General features: G+C 37.2%; 1 pseudogene; it reads left to right on the forward strand.

Moving 5' to 3' along the window:
* Positions 1–3,092: 3,092 nt before the first annotated feature.
* Positions 3,093–4,822, forward strand: LOC143671407 (golgin subfamily A member 7 pseudogene; annotated as a pseudogene).
* The last annotated feature ends 18,158 nt before the right edge of the window (positions 4,823–22,980 follow it).

Genomic DNA, 22,980 nt, shown 5'->3' on the forward strand with positions numbered 1-22,980 from the left:
CATAGAAGCTAAGGTCTGAAGTCATGAAACCTTGGGTCATGAGTGTGGACCCACCCATGCACTTGAAGAGGGTAAGCTTGCCCCAAAAGGACTTCTGCATCACTATTCAGGAAGAATTTTGGTGCCCCAGACCTTGGTGAGTGTGGGGCACATTCCTTGGTGATTGGGGAAAGCCTTGATGCCCCCCCCCCATTTTTGTGAGGTGGTTGAGCATGTGCCCAGAGACGTTAAAGAGCCCAGGTGCTCTGCTGATGTTTGGAAAAGGTAGAGCCGAGAAAAAGGTGGTCTCCTCAACCTACCCCAAGGTTTCAATCCTCACCCCAGTTTCTGGATGGGGGAGGTCCTTGGAAAGGGTGGGACTGCTGCTTTCTGAAGCTCTGAGGATAAATGACTCTCAGACTGAAATTTAATCGAGTTTGCCGTTCAAGTTTTTGAAACTATTTGGGTTCAGTGACCCCTGTGTTCTTTCCAATTTCTCCCTATGGACATGGGAACATTTATCATATGACTGTCCATCCTTTGTATGTTGGCAGCACGTAACTTGTTCTGACTTTTACAAGTCCAGAGCCAGAGGAGAATTTTGCCTTAGGACAGATCATGCCTGTAACTGACCTTGATGAGATTTTGCACTGGTTTTGACTTTATATTGTATTTGTATTGCTACTTAAATGGTTTAAGGCTTTGTAATATTGTAACGGAATAAGTGTACTTTGTATATGGAAAAAACATGACTTTTGGGGGTCCAGAGGGTGGAATGTGCCTGTTTGAAACTGTTGTGTACCTCAGAAAGGACATGTTCTTTAATTATGATTCAATATTGTTGTGTGGTATCATTTTGATTAATTTGTTTCCATGGGGATTTGACCTTTTGATAGGTGTTTCCATGGATAGTGTTTCCACCCATTCATGGTGGGTGATTTACTGGAGTCCTTTAATAGGGAACCATTTTGTTAAAATCTTCAGAGATGACACAGACAAGAGACTGTTGGAGATGCAGAAAGTAAACACCCCTGGGGACGCCATTTGAAATGAGAAGCTAGGAGAGAGAGCTAGCAGACATTGCCATATGACTTCACAGCTGACAGAGAAACTCTGAACATCATTCGTCCTTTCTTAAGTCAAGGTATCTTTCTCTGGATGCCTTAGTTTAGATATTCTCATGACCTTAGAACTGTAAACTTGTAACAATATATCCCTTTATAAAAGTCTCCATTTCTGGTATTTTGCATTCTGTTAGCTTTGACAAATAAAACAGGGATTTATTAGGTTATAAATTTATAGTTTTAAGGCCAAGAAAATGTACAAATTAAGACATTAAGAGAAAGATACCTTCTCTGAGGAAAGGCTGCTGGCCCCCCTCTATGACATGGGAAGGCACATGACAACGTCTGCTTGTCCTCCCCTCCTGTTTCTGGTTTCAAAATAACTTTCTCATCTCCTTAGGGTCCTTCTTACTTCCCCTGGGTGTTGGTTTCCTCTCCAAACTCTCTGGGCTTTTACTGTCTTCTATCCTCTTCCCAAAAGACACTAGCGAAGGATTAAAACCCATACATCACTGGCCCCAATCTATCTGAATGCATGCAGGCTTGTAGTTATGGAACAGAGTTCTGGAGGAGTTACTAATTTAATTGCTGAATTTCAGGAAAGTCTGGATCAGTGGGGCTCACTCTGGGAGCTAACAGCAGTGACTATTTATCAGTTGATATGGAATTATTTCAATATTTTCAGAATTGGTATAGCCATACAGGCATGGACAACTTAAATATTAGCCCTAAGCATCATACATTAGAGAAAATACAAAAGGCTTGGAAACCACATCCCAAGTAAAGGTCAGAAGCAGACCCCAGACATTAAACAGGCAAGTGATCATGGGCTCAGAGAGAATAAAAGTCATAGAAATGGTTCCTGTGGCAGCAACCTTATTAACCTGAGGCAGGATATTGGTAATATCCAGCTAGTAGGTTTCTGGGCAGGCAGAACCTGACAGGTTAAAACACCTCCATGACAGGTGTAATGCATCAATCAACCAACTCCTAGAACAGACGTCACCAGCTGAAGACGATACAGAGAAGGAGTGTGTTTTGCACTCTTTCTCCAGGTGTGGTCCCTGGACCACTTGCCTCAGAATCATGTTTTACAGGTTAAAAATTAAACATTTTCTGAGGCCCCATCCCAAGCCTCTTAAATCAAAATATTGGAGAAAGGGCTAAGGATATGCTTTTGTAATAGGCACTCCAGGAGATTTTGATGTATGTTCAAGATTAAGACCCATTACTTAAAGTGTGTATGTAGGACAAAAAGATATGTGCTGATGAGAATGGTTGATTATTTTGTATAGGCAGGTTGGGATCAGATTACAAAGGGCCCTTAGGGTCAGGCTAGGAGATATAGATTAAAATGACATAATGGTGGGCAGGCCATGGTGGCTCAGCAGGCAGGAATGCTTGCCTGCAATGCCAGAGGACCCAGGTTTGATTCCCGGTGCCTGCCCTTGTAAAAAAAAAAATGGCATAATGGGAATACCTGAAAGTTTATGAGAAAAGGGAAAGTTAGAAGAGGTATTTGTGGAAGATCATTCTGGTGGCAATGTAGAGGGTGGATTGGATAGATGAGAGACAGGAGGCAGGGTGATAGGATAGGAGGGTTATAGTGTAAAGTGAAGAGTTTTATACTTCCTAAAATATAAATATTCATCACTTGGAGCACACACACCCTAACTGTTAGCATGTTTGTTCAACCCAGAGGACCTTCTGGTAGGAAGGCACATAGACTATCAAAACTGAGGTCTTACTTTTCCTATCTACAGGACCCAGGAATTCTGATCTCTTGGCTCCTCTTTTTTTTATAAGATTAAGTAGTATTCTCTCACTCCTTGGCACTTGAAAGGGCCAGCCTTGTGTCCCAGGCCTACCCCACAGGCTAGATCATTAGCAACTGTTCATCCCAGAATAGCCAAGACTGTCCATTTCTACATCCTGCTATTTCAATTCAGTTGAATAAATATTTGTTAAATAGCCACTCTGTATCAGAATATATGTTATATCTTGGAGGTATACAGATGACTATCCCTCAAAAAGTTCTCAGTCGGTGGTGCGACAGCAGCTGGAGGGCAAAGAGGAGGCGGCGCGGCCGGTCCTGTCCTCGTCATGAGGCCGCAGCAGGCCCCGGTGTCTGGGAAGGTCTTCATTCAGCGAGACTACAGCAGTGGCACACGCTGCCAGTTCCAGACCAAGTTCCCTGCGGAGCTGGAGAACCGGATTGATAGACAGCAGTTCGAAGAAACAGTTCGAACGTTAAATAACCTTTATGCAGAAGCAGAGAAGCTTGGGGGCCAGTCATACCTTGAAGGCTGTTTGGCATGTTTAATGGCATATACCATTTTCTTATGCATGGAAACTCATTATGAGAAGGTTCTGAAGAAAGTCTCCAAATACATTCAAGAACAAAATGAGAAGATATATGCTCCCCAAGGCCTCCTCCTGACAGATCCCATTGAAAGAGGACTTCGAGTTATTGAAATAACAATTTATGAAGACAGAGGCATGAGCAGTGGAAGATAAACCATAGAATTAAAGATCCCACCTTAAGCTGGGACCCTCATCTGTCCACTGGCCAATCACAGAGTGTCCCCTACCTCCTCTTCAGAGCATCCTTCCTTTGTATCTGCTGCCAGAGCCATGGTGCCATTTACTCCAAGGACTAACTTTCTAAAATTCCACACCTGGGGTGACTCTAGTCGCTCAGCATCCACTTTGTGTCTCAAAATTGTGTAGGACTCTGTCATCTTTTGATTAGTTTCTGAAAAAACACAATGAAGCATTTCACTTTTTTATTCAAAGCCATGTAATAAGATATATGTCATCCCAATGCAAAGTTGATTCCTTAAGTGCCATCAGTACCATTGGTTCTCTTCATTCCTCTTGGTAAGCTTCCCACATGACTTTAGACTTCAAGAAGTCATATCTTCACCAGTGTTCAGTTTTATTCCCCCAAGTTAATAAAATGCTCTTCTCTGGGATTTTGGTGAGGGATAGGCTGTACCTGTGGTTTTGCTAATAATGCACCTCCCAGATTTCAAGGAACTACCAGTTTTGCCATGAGTCAGATCTTAAAATCAATTTTTGCTGTTTAGTTTCTTAAACTAGAGCTCATTAGAAAAATAATGTATAATGTTATTTGTTTTATTATAGCAGTTAATCTTAATTAAACCAGTATTTAATGCAATTTCTAGTTATTTTCTTTGGAGAACTTTGTTATTATTGCATTACCATGAATGTTGGGAAGATGTGTGTTTTGCTTGTTCATTACAAAAAATACGTAAGCACAATAAAGTGGATGCTAAACCATCAAATACATAAATGTTTTCTGCTGTGTCCCTGAATGTGTAATAAGCAAGTGTAATAAATATTTTAATTATAGTTTTGTTATAAATATAACTTACGAGGAAAAATTTGATAGGAATAATACTGTATATTGCTGGTTTTTAACTGTCCCTTCTGGCAAACCTTAAGAATCCTAGACCTTCCTTATATACAGTATTCAGTGCACAGAAATCTTATGATTCAGATAAAGTGATTTCCAAGTACAACTCCCAAGTCTAGGTCAACATTTCTAGTCCTTTTGTCTGTACATTTCTTAGTATCAGGGTTTCGTATGCCCTTAGTTCACCTTTGGGAGTTCTGAGCACTGTATTTAGGAGAGAGTTAAGAAATATATTAGGAGAGAATGAAACAATTATAAATTTTACTTTCAGAGATATTGTAGGTGCTAATACTGGATTTATCTTTCAGATTTAATTTTTCTTATGGGTTTGTTAGATAGTCAATAAATCCCATAAGTCTGTGTATTATTTTAATTGTATAAAACCCTTTTGTTACTTTACAGCCTGTAATAGTGTGTCTGTCTGCCTTTTAAATCACTGCAATAACTTTGCTGATATATTAACATGAGTAAAACTTTTCTTAAACAAAAACAAAAAAAAAAAGTTCTCAGTCCAGAGAAGGAGGCATACATACAGAAGGATATAATGTGGTTAGTCCTAAAAGGTACCTTAGGTGTCTCCTCACACAATAGAAGAACATACAAAAATAATAAATTAACTCTGTTTGAGGGAGTCAAGGATAGCTGCATGGGATCAACTACTGAACAGAAATTTAGATGATGAAAAAGATTTTACCAAGCAATTTGTTCAGTGCAAAATAAAACAATCTTCATATGTTTTTGGATATGAACAATTTCACATGTAAGAATTAAAATTTGATTCTCATTTCATGGGTCTTAATTTTAGTTTTGAAAACTAAAATTTCCTACATCCCCATGAATGGTGGAAGCATGTAGTATGATGTTAATGCATCCTAGAAAATGTAGGACAACTTGAAGATACAGGGGTCATTTATCTTATTTCATCCTCAGGCCTCCAGGTTCACTCACCACAAATCATCTATAATACTGGCTTAGGAAATCTTAAAGCAAAGAGTGTCTTTAAAGAACTAAGCATTACATGGGTGTTCTAGTTTGCTAGTTCCAGAATGCAATATACCAAAGACAGAATGGTTTTTAAAAAGAGGAATCTAATAAGTTGCTGGTTTAGAGTTCTAAGGATGAGTAAATGTCCCAATTAAAACAAGTCTATAGAAATGTCCAATCTAAGGCATCCAGGTAAAGATACCTTGGTTCAAGAAGGCCAATAATGATCAATGTTTATCTCTCAGCTGGAAGGGCACATGGCAAACATGGCAGCATCTGCTGGCTTTCTCTCCAGGACTCATGTTTCATGAAGCTCCCTGGGAGGCATTTTCCTTCTTCATCTCCAAAAGTCACTGACTGGTGGACTCTCTGCTTCGTGGTTATTCAGTGTTCTCTGCTCTTTCAGAATCTCATGGCTTTCTCTCTTGTTCTCTAGCTTTTTCCAAAGTGCTTCTTCTTTTAAAGGATTCCAGTAAAACTAAGCAAGACCCACCTGGAATGGGTGGAGACCTATCTCCACCTAATAAAGTTTAATACCCACACTTGACTGAGTCGTATCTCCATGGAGATAAGTTATTTAAAGCTTCCAACATACAGTACTGAATAGAGATTAGAAGAAACCACTGCTCCCACAAGGTTGGTTAGGATTAAAACATGGCTTTTCTAGGGTACATAAACCTTTTGAAACTGGCACAATGGGTTTTCTACCACAAGAAACTGGGGCCTGTGTCAAAGGCTACCTGGAATTTAACCCATAGTTGTCAGATTGAAATATGTTCATTGCAGAGAGAAGGTAGGGGACTCAGGAGTCAGGGGAGAGGGAGGTCTGGAAAACAATCTCATTGTTTCCACCCTCTAACTCAAACCTATCCCTATAGCTTTAACTCAGCTCTGGGGTACTCCTGGCTGCAGGAAGGAAATATGTATAACAGACTATGGTTCTTGCCTGGGACCCAAGATCATGAAGGAAACACTTGGCTATCATCCTAGAACTTATGCCTGGATTATTGCAACAGCTTCCACCTTGATAGGCCTTCAGCTTTTCTTCCTCCAACACCTCTATTCATCATGCACCTAGCTTCAAAATAATCTTTCTGGAATGCAGAGTAAATCAGACATCTCCTTTTCTCTCTTCCATGAATCCCCATTGCTAACTCCTGGAATGCAATATACCACAAATGGATCAGCTTTTAAATGGGGAATTTATTAAGTTACAAGTTCACAGTTCTAAGGCCACAAAAATGTCCAAACTAATGGCATCCAGGGAAAGATACTGTGCCACTTTGAAATTGTTGTGTACCCTAGAAAAGCCATGTTCTTTAATCCTGATTCAATATTTTTTAAGGTGGGATCTTTTAATTAGGTTGTTTCCATGGAGATGTGGCTCATCCAATTGTGGGTGGGAAGTTTTTTATTAAGTTGTTTCCATGGAGATTAAAAAAATTTTTTTGAAAAATCTTCACATATACAGTCCAATCATAGTGCAAAATCAATGGCTCATAATATCATCACACAGTTCTGTATTCATCACCATGATCATTTTTAAAGCATTTTCATCACTCAAGAAACAAATCAAAAGAAAAAAGTAAAAACTCATATATTGTATACCCCTTATGTCTTCCTCTCATTGACCACCAGTACTTCAATCTACCCAACATTTTACCTTTTATCAACCCCTACTATTTATTTATTTTTATCCTTATTTTTTTTTTACTCATCTGTCCATACCTTGGATAAAAGGAGCATCAGACACAAGGTTTTCAAAATCACACAGTCACATTGTAAAAGCTATTTAGTTATACAGTCCTCTTCAAGAATCAAGGCTACTGGAACACAGTTCAACAGTTTTAGGTAATTCCCTTTAGACGCATTGAAACTACATAAACTAAAAAAGGTATCCATATAATGATAAGAATAACCTCAAATATAACCTCTTGACTCTGTTTGAAATCTCTCAGCCACTGAAACTTTATTTTGTCTTTTCCCCCTTTTGCTTAAGAAGGCTATCTCAGTCCCTTGATGGTGTGTCCTGGCTCATCCCCTGGAGTCCTATCTCATGTTGCCAGGGAGCAGTCATGTCCCATAAAGCAGAGAAGGCAGTAATTTCACCTCCTGAGTTGGCTTAGAGAGAGGTAGGCCACATCTGAGCAACAAAAAAGGTTCTCTGGGGGTGACTCAGGTATAATTATTAGTAGATTGGCTTCTCCTTTTCAGGAATAAGCTTCTTAGGGGCAAGCCTCAAGATTGAAGGCTCAGCTTACTGAATTGGTTGTCCTCATTGCTACAAGAATATCAGGAATTCCCCAGGTTAGAAAGTTTAATATCTCCTCATTCCCCCCAGTCTCCCAAAGGGATTTTACAAATATGTTTTTATTTTCTGCCCAAGTTACTCTGAGGTATATTGGGGCATCAAACTAACCTGTGCAAGCCAACAAGATCTCACACCCTATTCAAGAGTTCATGTAATTATGGTGATCAAGTAAACTGACCATTCAAGTTAAATTAGATAATATGCTATCCAAAATATAAATTTGAAACAAGTAAAAATCTCTGCCTTTGGTCTCATATAGAAATTGAAGTTTGAAAATAACATCTTTTACCCAGTATTCTGATTTACCTTAGTCCTATCCAGATCAGCTTCATTCACATCTTTCCCTGAAGTCTGATAACGTTTTTCAGCTCTTTAAACAATTGCTGAATGGGGTAATGCTGACATTAACTTCAGCACTCTAACTTTGAATGTCAAGTGTCACATAAATACTTGAATTTTCAGGGAAAGACCAGGTTATATACAAAAGATCAGTATTTCAGAATTTAGTATCTTAATTTAGAATTAACAGTTACACCTCCTGAATACATGTGACTGCCATAAAAGCTTACAATCTAGGAACCTGTACAATAGGCCACAACCTGATAATACATGCTTTTGACTTCAATTCTCTGGGTTTGTATATTATCATTACTCTATATGAGCAAGTAATGATAATGTTTGCTTTTTGTTTCTGACATTTCATTCAAAACACTGTCCTTTAAGTTTCATTCTTTGTTGTTGAGTTGAAGAATCTCATTAAATATTCTGAATACTAAACTCTTATCTGATATATGGATCCAAATATTGTCTCCCATTGCATAGGCTGCCTTTTTACTTTCTTAACAAAGTTCTTTGATGCACAAAAGTGTTTAATTTTGAGGAGTTCCCATTTATCTATTTCTTTTTTCAATGCCCGTGCTTTGGCTATAAGGCCTAGGAAACTGCCTCCTATTACAAGATTTATAAGATGATTCCCTACATTTTCTTCTGAAAGTTTTATGGTCTTAGCTCTAATGTATACATCTTTGATACATTTTGAGTTAATTTTTGTAGAGTGTGAGATATGGATCCTCTTTCACAATTTTGCATATGAATATCCAGTTCTACAAGCACCAATTATTGAAGCGGTTGCTCTGTCCCAGGTGGATTGGGTTGACTACCTTATCAAAGATCAATTGTCCATAGATGAGGGGGTCTGTATCTGAACGTTCTATTCTATTCCATTGATCAGTATATCTATCTTGATGCCAGTACCATGCTGTTTCAACCACTGTAACTTCATAACATGCTTTAAAGTCAGGTAGCATGAGCCCTCCCACTTCATTTCTCTTTATCAAGATATTTTTAGCTATTCAGGGCACCCTTCCCTTTCAAATACATTTGGTTATTGTTTTTTCTATTTCTGCAAAGTAAGTTGTTGCAATTTAGTTGGTATAGCTTTGAATTTATAAATCAATTTGGGTAGAATTGACATCTTAACTATATTCAGTCTTCCAAACCATGAGCACAGGTATGCCCTTTCATTTATTTAGATCTTCCATAATTTCTTTTAGCAATTTCTTATAGTTTTCTATAGGTCTTTTGTATCCTTAGTTAAATTTGTTCCTAAATATTTTGTTCTTTTGGTTGCTACTGTAAATGGAATTTTTTTTCTTGATTTCCTCCTCAGATTGCTCATTACATTAGTTACATAGATGTTAAGTAGAAAATAGGTAGGGAAGGGTGGAGGAGGATGTCAAGGTGGAAACGATGGGGTTTGGGCTGAGATCAGAAGTAGAATATTCTGAAAAAAATAAAAAAGAAGAGAGGATTCAGGAAGTAAGCCAAACCACTGGGCTGCATAGTTTGGTCAAGCAGCAAGATGAATAGGTTAATTATTGTAAGAGAAAATGAGGGGGAAGCATGTGCAGTGTACACATAGGAAAAATGCAGTAGGTATAATGCATAATGAAAAACAAAGGCTAGGTAATAGAGATATAATGCCACTTCAGCATAGGCATACACAGCACATAAGGCCACCTCAGCATAAGCATGCACACAGTGCACAACTGGGGCAGTAGAAAAGGGTTTAATTCTGAGGGGAAGGAGCCAACTGGCTCCATGTTTGCCCTTACTTATTTTTTAAACTTTTTTATACCTATGTGTCCCACTGATTAATATTAGAAATATGAATTCATTTTCATAAGAATTGCTTCAAACATATGATTCTTGTATAAAGAGTGTTTAAACCCAGCGTACTGGGGGAAAACTGCTATTGCGTGCTATGAGCTACGTTCAAAAGGAAACAATCAACACTACCACAATAATAGCAGAGGTAAATAATGCGGTGAGGTACAAGAGTTAAGAGGAGGTTTAGATTTCTTATTTAGTGAGGGTGGGTTTGCTGGTTTTCTTTCTCTTGGGAACAATGAAATTATCTAAAATTGAGAATGTTGATGGACTGTGAACTTTGAGCCCTCTACATGATGCCTGATGAATGCAGGTGGCTAAAGGATACACTGACAGGAAACTAGATTGGTGAACGATGGTGTATACTTATGAATGAAGGTTGCGCTGTTACAAAAAGGAACAAAATTGTGAGGCATATAATGATGTGAATGCATATGTGGGACATTTGGTGAGACAAAACAAGCCAGAAATCAAAGAACAACAATAGTATGGTCACCTTTAGAAAATACTTATAAGAAAACAGGGGCCTAGATTGTAAGCTTCTAGATCAGACACACTAAGTCCAAAGTGGTGATTAATATTCTTGTATTTTTAGAGGCTGTTTTATATTTACAACCTGATATTTAGAGATAAGAACAATGTCAAACAGGTTGAGGTTAAAGTAATTCAGAACATAGTGATAAGGAAGACAGTGTCTATATTTTAAAGAACAACACATACTCTTTGAGACCAATGGAAGAAAGGTTTATTTCATCTGGAACTAAAATTTTCTGTGGTGCATAATATAATTCAACCTGCCCGTATAGCTCATTTGAACAATTGAAACACAGAATAAGAAAAGAATCTTTTAATCCTGCATAGATTATTGTAATCCCTGTATACATCCTACAGTATATTAAGCAGATAATCAAAAAGTACTGGCAAAGTTCCCTGAGGGAGGGGAGAAAGAATACAGAACTATTAAACCTTACCATCAAGGAATCCCTGATACTGTGTCAAACTGTAGGGACACCCAAATCAATAGGCCATGCCCTCGATCATGAGGCTGACATATGTGAAGATTATTTAGGTAGTGGAGAAGCTTAGGCTACCTATAGGCATGCCTAAAAGTTACTTCTGGAGGACCTCTGTTGCTCTGATGTGGCCTCACTCTCTCTAAGCCCAACTCTGCAAGTGTAATCATTGCCTTACCCCCTATATAAAATGCCAGTGCCAGAGAGAGGTCAAAATGAGTCAAGAAGCTACTCAGAAGGTTGCTCTTATGCAAGCTTCAGGTAGAACTTGCTACCTATCATAGTCTGCCACACACTCCCAACCAGGACCATTTCAGACAATCCTAAAGAGCACCTAGGGCAATGTATAAGATTCCACAAGAGTTTCATCCACTAGAGTAAGTTTCGAGAAACCTACAATCCCCAGATAAGTCCTGAAACTTAGCCCAGCCTCTCAAGAATATCAGATATATCCATCTCCCTACCCCATATTAGTGACAGACCCTTCCAATATCAAAAATTTAGAATTTCCATAGTCCAAACAACCCTAAAGAGAGGTATGGAAAGATCAAACATGATGATGGAGTCATACAGAGAAGATAGGATTTAACAAATGAATATGAATGCTGAATCATTAAATTAATATCTCTTTTAGTGTCCAGTACTTTAGAACAGCCAGGAGTAAAAACCTAAAACTGTGAAATTGTAACCCATGTCAAAGTCTGAAATATGTTCTACAAATAATTGTGATGCTATGCTTTGAAATTTATAGCTTGTATGTATATATGTTATTTTTCACAATAAAAGAAGGAAAAAAGTCGATTGTGATGATAAAAAAATATTTAAGCCCTCTAGCCTCCTATATTCTGGAGCAGCTAGAAGGAAAAATATGAGAGGATCATACAGTAGCCCATGACAAACTCTGTAACCACTTGTTGAAAAGTGCTTTGAAAACTATTGTTTTTTCTTTGCTTTATATATACATGTTACACTATACAATAAATTAAAAAAAAAAAACCTAAAGGAGATATTCAAATTTTCACAGAAAAACAAAGCCTGAGAGAATATGTCAATAAGAGATTGCCCTACAAGAAATACTAAAGGGAGTTCTGCTGGCTGAGAAAAAAAGAGGAGAGGGAGGTCTGGAGGAGAGCACAGAGTTGAACAGAGCCAGTAAGGGCAACTTAAAGGATTAAAAGAGAAAGAAGGAAAAGAATATATAGATCTGAGAAATAAAATCCAAAGGATAAGATAGTGGCTTCAAGATATACCTTTGCAGTAATAACTTTGAATTTTAATGGACTAAACTTACCCATTAAAAGATAGAAATTGACAGAATGGATTAAGAATATAATTCAGCTATATTCTGCTTACAAAAGACTCATCTTAGATACAAAGATACAAATAGATTGAAAGTGAAAGGATGGAAAAGATGTAACCAAAAGAAAGCTGGAGTAGCTATACTAATATCAGACAAAATAGACTTTAAATGTAAGGGCATCATAAAAGACAAAGAAAGACACTATATAGTGTTAAAAGGGACAATTAACCAAGAAGAAGTAACAATCATAAATCCATATGCTCCCAGTCTAGGAGCTCCAAGTACATGAAACAGACATTTGCAAAACTGAAGGGAAATATAGATGCTTCAACAATTGTAGTAGGAGACTTCAATACACCACTATAGATAGAAAAACCAAACAGAGGATAGACAAAGAAATAGAGAACTTAAACAATTTTATAAATGATTTAGACTTAACAGACATGTATGTGCCATTACACCCCAAACACCATTCTTCTGTAGTGCTCATGGAACATTCTCCAGAATAGATCATATGCCGGGACACACAAAAAAGTTTTTATAAATTTTAAAACATTGAAATTATTCAAAGTACTTTGCCTGATCAGAATGGAATGAAGCTGGAAATCGATAACCACCAAAGAATAAGAACTTTCACAATACACGGAGATTAAATAACACACTCTTAAACAATGAGTAGGTCAAAGAATAAATTGTTAAAGAAATCAATAGCTATCTGGAGATGAATGAAAATGAGAATACAACATATCAGAACTAGGATGTGGCAAAGGCTGTGCTGAAAGGGAAATTTATTGCCCTAATGCCTTTATTAAAAAAAGAAGAAAGAGCAAAAATGAAGGACTTAACTGCTCACCTTAAGGGACTTGAGAAAGAACAGCAGACTAACCCTAAAGCAAAAAGAAAAAGAGAAATGACAAAGATTAATGCAGAGTTAAATTAATGGGAGAACATAAGAACAACATAAAGAATCAATAAAGCCAAAAGTTGGTTCTTTGTGAATACCAATAAAATTGATGTGCCACTAGCAAGGCTTACAAGGAAAAAAGATGCAAATAAAATCAGAAAAGAGAGAGGGATCATTACCTTAGCCCCAGAAGAAATTTAAAAAATCATAACAGAATATTATGAACAACTATAAGCCAACAAACTAGTCAACTTAGATGAAATGGACAAATTCCCAGAAACACACAAACAAGATACACTGACTCAAGAAGAATGGGAAGATCTCAACAAACCAATCACAAATAAAGAGATTCATTCAGTCATCAAAATCTTCCTATAAAGTAAAGCCCAGGGCCAGAAGATTCAAAGGGGAATTTAATCAAACATTCCAAAAAGAATGAACACCAAACTTTCTCAAGCTTTTCCAAAAATTTGAGGGAAAAGCAATACTACCTACTCATTTTTAATGCTAAATCACTTTAATACCAAAACTTGGTAAAAATGATTCAAGAAAGGAAAGCTATGGACAAATCTCCCTAATGAACAAAATATTAGCAAATTGAACCCATCAGCATGTTAAAAGAATTATACACCAGGACCAAATGGGCTCTATACCAGGAATGAAAAGATGGTTCAACGCAAAAAAAAAAAAAAAAAAAAAAAAAAAAAAAAAAAAAAAACTCAGTTACTGTAATACAGCACATTAACAAATCAAAAGGGAAAAAATCATATGATCATCTTGCTTCATGCTGAGAAAGCATTTGACAAATTTCAACATCCTTTTCTTTTTTTATTTCAGGGATAGGAATATTAGTTGACAGTGTATTTGTGGACAATTAGCTAAATGGCAATGACCAGTAACAGGGTTTCAGGATACCTGGGGATTTTATTAAATAAATTAAAAAGTTGAACCAAACCCATGGTTAAATAACCTATAGTAATGACACCCTACTAGAACTCTCACGTTCCTCAGTCCTGTGCCCCAGAAAGAACCACCTACAACTGTTTAAACTATTTCTCTTTCTAGTTCTTCTCTTGGTTATATACATATTTCTAAATAATTTGCAGAAATGGCTACCTGTTGACATTTTAATTTTAAACTTTTTCTACTGCCCTCCTGCTTGATAGGTGAGAGTTTAGCTTTCTTATGCATCCATCCTCAATTACATCCCCTTCCCAATCCCAATGTAGTTGTATTAGTAATTTTAGTTTTTCTATTGGTCTCTATTTTTATACCAATTTTTACCTTTAGTAATAGCACTCACTACACTATAAATTATCTGCTTTCTTGTCTGACTCTTAATTGAGCTTAGGTAAGCTCCTAACTCAGCTAGGAATCAGGGTGGGTTGTGAAGGGGACATAGTTTTGGGAAGAAGTCAATATCTGAACTGAGTCTTAAGACCTGAACTGAGCAGGTCCAGAAGGTAGAGGTGGGATGGGCAGAGGAGTTTTCAGGAAGAGGAAATAGGCATGGTGAAGGCAAAGAGGCATGGTGAAGACAAAGAACCATGAAAGAGTTTGGTGGACTGGGAAAGAACATCCTTTTCTGACAAAAACACTTCAAAAGCTAGGAATAGAAGGTAACTTCCTCAATGTGATAAAAGGCATATAAAAAATCCATAGCCAATATTGAACTCAATGGTGAAAGACTGAAAGTTTCCCCTTCTGCTGGTTTGAAGCCATTATGTATATCCAGAAAAGCCATGTCCCTTAATGCTCATTCAATATTGATGGTTGGAATCTTTTTTCTACTATTCAAAAAAGCTTCATATATTTTTATTAAATTTTATGATGGAATCTTTTTTATTGTTTCCATGGAGATGTGTCCCACCCAACTATGGGTGGTAACTTTTGATTAAACAATTTCCATAGAGATGGGTCCTCACCCATTCAAGATGGGGTTGCTTACTGGAGCCCTTTAAGAGTGAATCATCTAGAAAAGGCTTGAGAGCAGCAAGAGCCACCAGAATCATCAAAGCTGACAGAATGGACAGAGCCCCAAGGGAGCTATTGAAGAGAAAGCTAGCAGATCTTGCCATGTGCCTTTCCAGCTGAGAGAGAAACCCTGAATATAATCGGCCTTCTTGAACCAAGATATCTCTCCCTGGATGGACATTTTTATAGCTTTGCTTTAATTTGGACATTTTCTCAGCATTAGAACTATAAACTAGCAACTTAATAAATTCCCCTTTTTAAAAGCCTTTCCATATATGATATATAGCATTCTGACAGCTTGCAAACTAGAACACCCCCTAAGATCAGGTGTGAGACAAGGATACCCTCTGTCATCACTATTATTCAACATGGCACTAGAAGCTCTAGCTAGAGCAATCAGGCAGGAAAAAGCAATAAAAAGGCATTGAAATTGGAATGGAAAAAGTAAAACTTTCATTATTTGCAGATGACATGATACTGTACTTGGAAAATCCTGAGAAATCTACAACAAAGTTATTTGAGCTAATAAATTCAGCAAGGTGGTTGATCTAAAATTAACGTGCAAAAGTCAGTAACGTTTCTATGCACAATCAATGGCCTAAATGAGGAGTCGGTTAAGGAAAAAAATCCATTCAAAATAGGAACTAAAAAAATCAATTATCTAAAAAAGAATATTAAAAATAAAAAATAAATGAAATAAAACAAAATTACCAAGTATCTAGGAATGAACCTAACTAGGGATGTAAAGGACTTGTACACAGAGAACTACGTAATATTGCTAAAAGAAATCAAAGAAGAACAAAGTAGGTAGAAAGACATTCCATGCTCTTGGGTAGGAAGTTTAAATAAGGTGTCAACTCTACTGAAACTCTACAGATTCAATTCAGTACCAGTCAAAATTCCAACAACCTATTTTAAAGATTTGAAAAGCTACTTACCAAATTTATCTAAAAAGAAAGAGACCCTGAATAGCTAAAAGCATCTGTTCTAGTTTGCTAGCTGCTGGAAATGCAATATACCAGAAACAGAAACAGAATGGCTTTTTAAAAGGGGGAATTTATTAAGTTCCTAGTTTACAGTTCTAAGCCCATAAAACTGTTCAGATTAAAAGAAAGTTATAAAAATGTCCAATCTAAGGCATCAGGGAGAGATATCTTGGTTCAAGAAGGCTGAGGACGTTCAAGGTTTTTCTCTCAAATGGAAAGGCACATGGCAAACATAGCGATCTCTGCTAGCTCTCTCCAGCCTTCTAGTTTCATGAAGCTTCCCCAGGGGCATTTTTCTTTTTCATCCCCAAAGGTCTCTGGCAATGTGAGCTCTCATGGTTCTCATGCTCTCCTATGGTTCTGTCAAGACTCTTGTTATTCTGAAGCTTTCTCCAAAATGCTTCCTCCTTTGAAGTATTCCAGTAAACTAATCAAGTCCCACCTGGAATAGTGGAGTCACATCTCCTTCTAATACCAACAATTGGGTGAGTCACAGCTCCGTGGAGATAATCTAATCAAGTCTCCAACCTAAAGTACTGAATAGGGATTAAAAGAAAAGGTTGCCTCTACAAGTCCCACAGATTGGTCAGGATTAACACATGGCTTTTTTAGGGTGCGTAATCCTTTCAAACCAGCACAGCATCCTAAAAATGAAGATTAAAGTAGGAGGATTAACATTCCCCTGATTTTAAAATTTATTATAAATCCACAGAGGTCAAAACAGCATGGCACTAGCACAAAGACAGAAATATTGACCAATAGAATCAAACTATTCTCTGGTAAACTGATCTTTGACAAGGTCCCCAAATGCGCTGAACTGGGACAAGTTAGTCTTTTCAATAAATGGGCATGGAAGAGCTGATTATCAATAGCCAGAAGAATGAAAAAGGGACCTTACCTTGCACTCTATACAAAAATTAACTCAAATTGGATCAAACACCTAAATGTAAGAACCCATATCATTAAGCTCCTAGAAGAAAATGTAGGGAAACATCTTCAAGACCTAGTAATAGGAGGTAGCTCCCTAAACTTTATACCCAAACCACAAGTAACAAAAGAAAAAATAGATAAGTGGGAACTCCTCAAAATCCAATGTTTTTATGCCAAAAAAGACTTTGCCAAAAAGGTGAAGGCAGCCAACTCAATGGGAGAAAGTATTTGGAAATCACATATCAGTTAAAAGTTTGATTCTCTGTATACATAAATAAATCATACAACTCAACAACAAAATAACAAACAGCCCAATTATAAAATGGGCTAAATACATGAATAAGCATTTTGCTGAAGAGCAAACACAGATGGCTAAAAAGCACATGAAGAGATGCTCATTTTCATTGGCTATAATGGAAATACAGATCAAGACTACAATGAGATACTACCTCATACCTATAAGAATGGCTGCTATTAAGCAAACAGGAAACTACAAATGTTGGAGAGGATGTGGAGTAATTGGAACACTTATGCAGTGCTGGTGGGAATGTACAATGTTACAGCTACTATGGAAGGCAGGTTGGTGATTCTTCAGAAAACTAAATATCAAATTGCCCTATGACCCTACAATATCACTACTCACTATATACCCAGAAGAGCTGAAAGCAGTGACACAGATATTTGCACAGCAATGTTCATAATAGCATTATTCACAATTGCCAGAAGATGGAAGCAATTCAAGTACCCATCAACAGATGACTGGATTAACAAATTGCAGTGTATATATATATATACAATGGAATATTATGCAGCACTAAGATGAAATGACATCCTGAAGCACATGACGAGATGGATGAGTCTTGAGGACATAATGCTGACTGAAATAAGCTAGACACGAAAGGCTAGATACTGTGTGATTCCACTTTTATGACCATGGTAAGGGTAAAATCAGAGGCTTATAATACAGAATATAGGGGACCTAGAGACACATGGAAACTTGAGATGGGTTAACATTAGTTAGCTAATGAGGTTGAACTTAATTGTTAGGGAATAGATAGAAGTGAAGACAGTTCACTCATTGGTCTATAAGCAATATTACATATTGAAGGTGACCATGATTGAAAGGGGCGCACAGACTCATGTGTCTCACCAATTAACACTACAAATAAAAATAAGTTCCTTTTTAAAATATTTTTATTGTAAAACCTTAGCATACAAACATACAAGCATTGTTGACATACAACATTCCATAAAAATGGTGCACAATCAATGGCTCAAAATATCATCACATAGTTGTGTGTTCATCACTATGATCATATTTTTGAATATTTGCATGACTCCAGCAAAAGAAATAGAAAAGAGAAAAGAAAAAACTCATATATACCAAACAGCTTACCACTCCCTCTCATTGATAATTAGTATTTCAATCTATTCTATTTATTTTAACCTTTGTACCCCATTATTTGTTTATTTTTATCCATATTTTTAATTCATCTATCCATACACCACACAAAAGGAAAAATAATTTTCTTTTATGAACTACTTCAAGTTATGAATCTTGCACAAAGAGTGTATAATTTGGGGTATAGGCAGAAAACTGCTATTGCATACTATGGGCTGTGTTTCACAGGAAAACACCAATGGTACCTCATCAATACCAGGGGTGCATAATGGGGAGAGTGACAAGAGTTAAAGGGAGGTTTTGATTTTTCTATTTGGTGACAGTGTGTTTATTGTTTATCTTTTTAGGGGAACAATGTAATTATCTATAATTGAGAGTGTTGATGGACTGTTGACTTTCGACATGTTACATGAGGTCCAGCAGACGGAGATGGCTGAAAGATGCACTGACTGAGAAGTAGATTGTCAAATGATGATCTAGAAATATGATCGAACATTGTCCTGCTGCAAAAAGGAATGAAGTTGTGAGGCATGCAATGATGTGAATGAACCTGTGGGACATTTGTTGAGACAAAAGTAGCCAGAAACTAACGGCTATATATTATATGAAAACTGTGTGCTATATTGCAAGCTTTTATAGCAGTCACATTTAGTCCAGAGTGGTAATTGTTATTTCTGGATTTTCAGGGACTCAGAATACAGGCATAAGGAAGATAATGTCTGTATCTTGGAACTTCACCTACTCTGTGAGACCAAAGGAAGAAAGATTTATTTTGTCTAGAACCTACATTTTCTCTAGCACATAATCTAAGTCAATCTGCCTGGATAGATCATTTAAACAATCCAAACACAGGGAGCCCAGAATAAGAATGAGAGCCTTTAATCCTGTATATCTTAATGTAATGCCTGGACACACCCCAGAGTATATTAAGGAGATAATCAAAAAGCATTGGCAAAGCCCTTTGAGGGATGAGAGAAAAATATGTGGAACTATTAAACTTTACCATCAGGGAAACCCCTGATACTGTGTCAAATATTAGGGACACTCAAATTAATAGACCAAGCCCTTGATCATGAGGTTTGCTCTAGTGAAGCTTATGTATGTAGTGGAGAAGCTTAGCCTACCTATAGGTATGCCTAAGAGTCATGCCCGGAGGACTACTTTCTTTCTGAGTTATAGTGTCTCTCTCTCTAAGCCCAACTCTACAATCAAAATTATTGCCCTCCCCCCTATGTGGGGCATGACATCCAGGGACATCCCTGGTGGTGTGGGAGATGACTGTCCTGGCACCATGGGATCAACAATGCCATCCTGACCAAAAAAAGGGAAAAAAGTGTAACAAATAAGATATCAGTGGTTGAGAGAGTTAAAATAGATTGGAGAAGTTGCTCTGGAGGTCATTCTCATGCAAGCTTGTTAGACATTGTTACCTATCATAACTTGCCAAAGCCCAGCTAAAATCATTTCTGTCAATCCTAAATATCACCTAGCACATTATATAAGATTATGCAAATGTTCCATGCATTAGGGTAACTTTCCAGAAGCCTACAATCTCCAGATGGGTCCCTGGACCAGATAGGTTCTGAGATGAAGAGAGGCCAACCTCTCCAGAACATCAACTAGTTCCATCCCCCTATCCCATATAATCAACAGACCTTTCAAACATAAGAAAGTCAGAAGGGGCATAGTCCAAATAAAGGAGTGGGAGAAAGATCAAAGGTGATGGTGGAGTTACACACAGAATGTAGGATTTAACAAATGAGTATGACTGCTGAATCATTATATTGATATTTCTTTTAATCTCCAGTATTTTAGAGCAGCTAAAAGTAAAAACTGAAAATTGTGGAACTTTAACCCATACCAAACTCTGAAATCTGTTATACAACTAATTGTTTTTTATGTACTTTGAAATCTATTGCTTTTTTTGTATATATGTCATTTATTTAAAAAAAAAAAAAAGAGGAGTATAACATAGAGGATAGGATTTAACAAGTAAGTATGACTGCTGATATTTCTTTTGGTCTCCAGTGTCTCAGAACAGCTAGAAGAAAAAACAAAAAATTGTAGAAATGTAAGCCATACCAAACTTTAAAATATGTTCTTTAACTACTTGTTAAATGTACTTTGACAGGATGAAAGGGTAGGGTGTGCAAGGGTAGTTAAGTGGTAGAATTCCCTCTGTCATGTGGGAGACCCAGGTTGATTTTCGGCCCATGCACTTCCAAAAACAACATTCAACAAATGGTGCTGCAATAACAGGATAGTCATAGGGAAAAATAATGAAATGTGACCTCCACCATACAATATACAAAAAAAAATTACTTGGAAATTTATTGCTTTTTTGTGCATATTTTATATCTCACAATTAAAAATCATTAAAATCTATTAGTAAAGAATTTAAAAATTTTATTCTTGTAACATACACTAAAATTTCTACTCTCTGTTCTCTGGGCCTTGCATGTCTTAACTTACTTATTCCTCACATCAACAAACCTACAGGGAAAGTTCTGTGTATTTCATCAATTTTCAAATACACATTAAAAAAATTTTATAACATCTTTGAAATTTGGATGTATCTTGTTCTCTTTTAACATTCAGTATTTTCTTTCATAGGACCTATAAAAATTATACCTTTATTTGTGATTATATCTAAACTGTGAGCTCTGTATGAGCAGAGAACTTTCCAATTCCTTGACATTATTCAGTAGTTTAACCTCAGCACCCAGTACAGTGCCTGACACATAGTAAGTGCTCAAAAATATTAAATGAATAATCACACAACTAATAAGTAGACACTTCAAGATTGAAAGGTGATTGGAATCATTTTAACCTTCCTTCTGCTTCTAGGCAAAAATATTTGCATTGATAAAGCTTTTTCTAGGAAATCTGATACAACATTGGTTACACATATTGTTATGAAACAGCATCCATAGCCCAAGGTATATAAATCCTGCTGCCGCAGCTTGATTCCAGGCAAATATAGAAGCACCACAATCCTGAATACCTTACTTGTTTCCTTAGGCCCTCTCCAAGTTGAGAGTCAACCTCTATTCTTACCATTACTTAGTGCTCCCTGCCCTTCTGCCTGATAATCACCCTAATGTTAAGAACATTAAAGTGAAGGATGGAGGAGAACCTTGGGTTCTCCCAATACACTGTCACTCACAAAGATGGCAGATTAATTTGGCTGATTCAGAGATAAGTTTAAGGAAACTCATTGAGATGACATGAGGTTCTGAATCATTCAGCAGGTGAAGCTCAGGACATTGTAATGTGTTCAAGCTTCCCAGATGATTCTGATGGATAGCATAGCTAGGTTTGGGAAACACTGGTCCTACACACTTTATCATTTATATGAAAATTAGAATTTAAAAATATATGTGGGGTGGTGTGACTTAATGGCAGAATTCTCACCTGATATGCTGGAGACCCGGGTGCCTGCCAATGCAAAAAAAAAAAAGAAAGAAAGAAAATATATATATATATGTGCAAAGACTTAGTTAAGTGGGAAATTCTCACAAATGAGTATGATGGATCAAATGAGAAGGATGTAAGAAGGCTTCTTGAACTGCAAAGTGTTGAGTAACTCTGATGGAATTGTTTTTGCTGAAGAAAGAATGTGCAAAGATGCAGTCAGAGATGATGAAAAGAGAAGGATGGAGGGAAAGATGAATGAAGCAATAGAGAATGAGAGGGCAGGAAGGAGAGAGATGGGAAACCTCATTGGAACTGTGTTGTATGAGATCATCCATAAGCAAGAGAACAGATGGGCTGTTCCAGATATGGAAGAGGCAACTAAAGCTCAGTGAGGGTGCCAGTGTCTTCCCAAATTCATAAGGCTGTGTAGGATTCTGATTGTATGGAAACTGGGGCTAATTGGAATCCCTCCCTCAGAGGTTTGCTTCATTCATGTTTGGTGGACAGTTCAAAAGTCTTTAAATCAAAGAGTCCTCAGCATGGTGCTCAGCCTTATTTAAATACAAAAACCTTATGATGCTTTTAAAAAATGATGACTCTGATTCCTTGGAGAAAACCAAGCAACTTGGAGAGTGTGCAGATATTGTAGAGCAAAGCACTGTTCCCAAGTCCTCCATTACTCAGCTGAGGTCCCAGTGAGAATACAGGGATAAGATTAGCCAGTTTCATTTAAGAAAGATCTCTTCTTCTTCCCTTCCCTTCTTTTGTCCTCCCTTCCATTATTTTACCTGTCATGGCTCCTTAGAAATATCAAAGCCTTCCTTGACTTTAAAATAAGCAAAAGCCCCCTCATCAGCAGTTGTCTTCCATGAAGGGGGCATACTAAGGTGACACAAGAAAACACTTCCTTCCCTCTAGTGTTTTCTGCAGTCAAGAGATGGAAAGGAAAGTCATTTTTCCATTCCCCACTGTTTCCCTGTGTCTTTCTAAGTGAGTGTGTGGTGACTGGATAGGTTGGAATAGATGGAGCCCCTGCTAGCAGAGGGACAGCAGTATGTGGAGGATTTGGCCCTAGGTTAGGAGTCCCTCAGCCTTCCATAGAATGGGA

Source organism: Tamandua tetradactyla, chromosome X (genome assembly GCF_023851605.1).
Source record: "Tamandua tetradactyla isolate mTamTet1 chromosome X, mTamTet1.pri, whole genome shotgun sequence".
Lineage (NCBI taxonomy): Eukaryota > Metazoa > Chordata > Mammalia > Pilosa > Myrmecophagidae > Tamandua > Tamandua tetradactyla.